Source organism: Otolemur garnettii, unplaced genomic scaffold, assembly GCF_000181295.1.
Source record: "Otolemur garnettii isolate 467f Iridium unplaced genomic scaffold, OtoGar3 scaffold00077, whole genome shotgun sequence".
Taxonomy (NCBI): domain Eukaryota; kingdom Metazoa; phylum Chordata; class Mammalia; order Primates; family Galagidae; genus Otolemur; species Otolemur garnettii.
Window position 1 is genome coordinate 2,660,455 of NW_003852472.1, and position 5,271 is coordinate 2,665,725.

A 5,271-nucleotide genomic window follows, 5' to 3' on the forward strand; every position below is an offset into this window, starting at 1 on the left:
TCTTGTTTTGTCCTCAAAGCATCTCTCCAGAGAACTGCATGTCATTGTCACAGAGTCAGTGGCTTTGTGAGATTATGTGACAAGCAGAAATGAGCAAACATAATTTCTTTTTTTAAAAAGAAATGTTTTAAAATTTTTATTTCAAAATATTAAGGGGGTCTACATGTTTTTGTTCCATGGATAGGTTTTGCAATGCTTATGTCAGGACTATAAGTATGCCCATTACCTGAATAGTGTTCATTGTACCTGTTGCATAGGTTTTTGGCTCTCCCCTCATCCTCCCTCCCCACTGCTTGATTTCCAGGGACTTTTACTTCCCTCTGTGCACTTGCGTGCCCCTCAGTTAGTTGCAATTTATTAGGGAGTACATGTGGTGTTTGCTTTTCCATTCTTAAGAGACTTATTAAGATAATGGTCTGTAGTTCCACCCATGTTTCTGCAGAAGGCATTCATTCACCCTTTTTAATGGCTGAGTAGTATATATTTACCACATTTTGTTAATCCTCTCTGAATTGATGGGCAAGTGGGTTGATTACACATCTTTGTAATTGTGAATTACACTGTAATAAACATTCCAGGTGTCTTTTGGATAAAATGATTTATTTTCTTTTTCTTTCTTTTTTAGACAGAGCCTCAAGCTGTCACCCTGGGTAGAGTGTGGTGGCATCACAGCTCACAGTAACCTCCAATTCCTGGGCTCCAGCAATTCTCCTGCCTCTGCCTCCCAAGTAGCTGAGACTACAGGTGCCTGCCACAGTGCCTGGCTATTTTTTGGTTGCTGCAGTCATTGTTGTTTGGCAGGCCAGTCTGGATTTGAACCCACCAGCTCAGGTGAATGTGGCTGGCAACTCAGCCGCTTGAGCTACGGGCGCTGAGCCAGAATGACTTATTTTCCTTTGGGTGGGTACCCAGTTGGTGTGACATGGCTTATGTTTGCTACTTTGTCTTACAATTTTAATTTCTCTGTGTGGAGTGGAGTTGTTCTCCAGTTGAGTGCTTACTGAGTTCCTGAAAAAATAAAGTTTTGAACCAACTTGGAACTTGCATACTAAATGACTATTTTAAGCTCAGAATGAGGCCGTTTCCTTTTTTTTTTTTTTTTTTTTGAAAAAGCTGCTTGATTTGCTAGAGATCAATATTTGAATATTTGGTGGGGGGGATAATTTTAAGTGGACACTGGCTTACCTGGCTTTCGTCTTCCTGTTTCTAAAAGCTGGAACTGCTTGCCCCATTGAGATCCTTTCGGCTGCCAAAGAGGAGCATGGGGGCTGGGCATAGGCCCTATAAAAAACAGAGCCTGGGCCCAGAATGCAGCAGGGGCTTAGGGTGAGAAGGGAGACTTTGTCTTTGCCCTTTTGCTAGGGACTCTGGGGGAGCTGGGCTCGGTACAAGGTGCATGTGTATGTTGTGCTTAAGAGCTTGGCTGAGCCCTGGGAGCTCTAGAGACAGAGGTCTGAGAAATCACAGCTGCTGCCTGGTGTGAGCAGGACCAGGGCTTAGCAACAGCTGATCTTTTGTTGGAAAGTTTTCTCTCTTCTCTATTCTTACTAAACTTTCTGACTCACAGAACGTGTTCACATCCTCATCTCCTTCTGTATTCGTTTTACAAAGGAGGAAGTCGGAACTCAGAGATGGAATTGGCTTCCCCAGGGTATGACTGGTAAAATGGTTTGTGGATATGCATTTGTACCTCACATTAATCTGAAATTTAAAAAATACATGGTTTGTGGATACCAAACTTCCTAGCTTTGGTCCTAAACTTTGCAGCTCATGAAGCATTGTCATATCCTTATTTCCCTTTACACCTGTTTTTGATAGGGGAAAGGGTACAAATGTCTGCATTTTAAAAAAGAGGAAGCAAGGCTGGGATATGGTCATAGGCTGGCAGTAAGTAGATGGTTGGTTTATGGGGTGAGCAGAGATGAGTGAGCTGATCTGGTGGGGGAGGGAACCATGCTTGATAAAAATCAGTATATATGTGACAATTCTACTAGTATGAAATTATACAGTGTGTGTGGTGAAAAAGAAAAATAAAATAAGCACCAACCCTGCACTCCCTGATCCCAAAACAAAGGTGATAATAAAAGACACATTATAAGGTGTTCTAGTAAAAGATTGTTTTAGGCTTGGTGCCCATAGCTCTGTGGGTAGGGCGCCAGCCACATACACCAGAGCTGGAGGGTTTGAATACAGCCCGGGCCTGCCAAACAACCATGACAACTACAACCAAAAAATAGCTGGGTGTTGTGGTGGCGCCTGTAGTTCTAGCTACTTGGGAGGCTGAGGCAAGAGAATCACTTGAGCCCAAGAGTTTGAGATCGCTGTGACGCCATGGCATTCTTCTCAGGGCCACAGTTTGAGACTCTGTCTCAAAAAAAACCAAAAACAGATTGTTTTAGATTTTGGGAGAGGGCCAGACACACGCCTGGAGGTGAATTTCCTTGTCTTCCTCCACCTTAGGGCTCAGGGAGTCAGAGTAGAGTGGAGAAAAGTGTCTCAGCTTTGCTGGTGTTTTTCCAGCAGCAGGTAGGTGAGACCAAGCCAACTGTCCCTTGGCAAAACTCAAGATCAACAAATATCTCTCCAGCTCCACTCATGTGTTGAGCCACTCACTGCTCCCCAGGGACACCCCTCCTGTCCTTCCTTCACACCTTGGTCCCACCCCACCTGAGCTCCCTGCGGACTTCCTGGCCTGTGCCTGGGGCCCTCTCCCTCCTCCCATCCCACCCCACCCTCCTCCTCTCCCCTAGCCTTTCTGCTCTTTGTTCCTCATGAGGTAGCCTGGGCCCCACAAGAAAGAATAGCTTCTTAGTCACTTCTGTTGGGCCACAGGTGGAATGTTCTAGGGCTTAGTGCTTCTCCTCCCCCACTCCTGTTTCCCTAAATGCCAGTTGGCTGTGTCCCAGGAAAGAAAGGGGAGGAAGTGTTGGGAGGGAGATCTAGCCATCTGACCAACTCACATCTCTCCACAGAAAGCTAAAGGTCTGCCTGGCTGGGATGGCAGGTACGCAGGCTCCCATGCTGGAGGGGCCACCCATCCTGGGCAAACCCTGGCTCTCTTGATACCTCAGTTTACTCATTTGAGCCAAGGCAATAAGATTCCTTGACCTGCTTATTGATAGGAGGCTGTGATGAGGTCACTGGCAGGAAAGCACTTATTGTCAATCACCAAAGGTGATTATCTTTGTGTGCAATTCCTCAGAGCCTTGTAAGGAAAGTTCCAGGGAGGTGTGGTCCAAGCAGAAACCTCCTTGTTTGTGTTGTTGTGAATGGCTTTGGGGGGTGTGTGAAAGTGTGGGAAGGTGGCTGGAAACCGGAGAATGCCTCTTTCCTTCCATCATCAAACGTTTCTTGAACACCTGTGACGTACCAAACCCTGTGCTGGGCACTGAGTTTGAACGAGGCATTACTCCTGTCCCCCAGGAACTCCTAGCCCAGTAGGGGAGACAGATGTGTGTAGAGTAAATTACAATAACAGGCCTCAATTTGCCCATCTCTATCATGGGTGGAGTGTGCTAGATTGTACTGCCAACAGACCTGTCTCTAACCCCTCCCATGTGCCCAGCATTCACAGATGGCTCCAGTCACAGATCCTGGCACACTTTTTTCCTGCCTTTAGGAGCTCAAGGACTATGAATGTCTAGGCCCAAACTGGAGACAGCCACCTCAGGTGCTGGATGATGGTGGAGCTCAGGGATGCATTAGAGCCCTAGCCCCTGGGTAGAGCTCTCCAGTGTGGTGAGGAGAGAGACACAATATGACCAGGAAGAGGGCAAGAGAGTCCCTCCATCCCACTGTGATGCGCCCTCAACACTCTGGCTCACCATGATGACCCCTTAGGTCCTCTCAGCCCCTGCCCTGAACCCTCCTGATCCTGGACCCTCTGCCCTACCTCCACTCTCCCAGGGTCTGGTGACATTCCAGGCAGAAATTTCTGACCCTTCGACTCTGCCCCCAGCCCCCCACCCCACCCCCATCTCTGATTGAACTGGATTCCTCCTAGTTTCCCCACGGTGGCACTCCCAGCACCTTCCTGCTTCCTCTCCACCAGTGTCCTCCTTCACCTACTCCCCTTGTCTTGCTCAACTCCCCAGGGGACCTGTTCATAGGCCAAGCTACATTTCTCCATCCCACCTCAATGAGACTTTCCTTACAAGGCTCTGAGTTGCCTTCCACAACTCCCTGGGGGACCCATTCATGTGGTGACTTATGTGTCAATTTATTGCTTTCTGTAGCATAATCCAAGAATGTAGCGCCCCCTCACCTCACTGCCCAGTTGCCCCAGCACTCCACTCCCACCCTGGCCTGAGTTTCTCCCTTTCCTTTGAAGTCTCATGGGACTTTGTACCCATCCTGGCTTTATCGGAGGGCTCTGTGTGTCTTCACAGAGTAAACACCCATTTCCTGGCCTGATGATGTCCACAGCTTGCTCCTGGTGAGCTTCCCCACCCACTTCTGGCCAAGCAGGCTCAGCCTGGGTGGGGATAGAACTTGTTGGCCTAAACACCTGCGAATAGGCGACAGGCTTCTGTCTCTCTCTGCATGAGAGTGCATCATCTCAAAGTCCCCCTCCTCTGACCTGGTAGGGAAGCCAGGTGAGAGATGGGGGACAGCTAGTGGTGGATCCAAGAGTCCCAGCCCCTCATTCCCCCACATTTGATTCATCTGGCCAGTGTCAAGAAGATTGCTGGTGAGGCCCTGTGTATACATGATAGCAATAAAAACAGTAGTGATAATGCTAGCGATGAAAGTGATAAGGAAAAGGGCAACAATAACTAAGGCAAGGTTTCTCTGGGGCACTGCCAGGAATTCTTCCTCAGATGTTCTCCCTGAGGGTCCCCACTCTGGCCTCCCACCAGAACCTAGAATGAGGGAGCCCTGGGTGTGGGGTCCCTGGTCTTCAGGCCAGGAACCTGGCTGGGCCTGGCTGCTCCATCCCAACACCTAGGTGCCCCTGGGCCATGACTCAGTGTCTGTCTCCCAGCTGACCTCAGTACCGGCCTGGGGGAAAGGGGAGAGGACAGTTTCTTCTGAGACTAGATAGTGACTCAGGGGCCCAGGGCTGGGGCTTAAAAGTGCCTTTGTTGGCCAGAGCTCAGGAATCCAGAGAAACTGGTCAGGGGGAGGCCCAAGTGACTGAAACCCCTCCTTCTGCCCCGCCTCTCTGCCACAGTCATATAACTGCTCAACCTGCAGTCTGAGAACACCGGCGGCAGGAAGGAACTGGTCTGGTCTCACTTGTCAGGCTTGTGCATCTAACTCTCCAGGTCC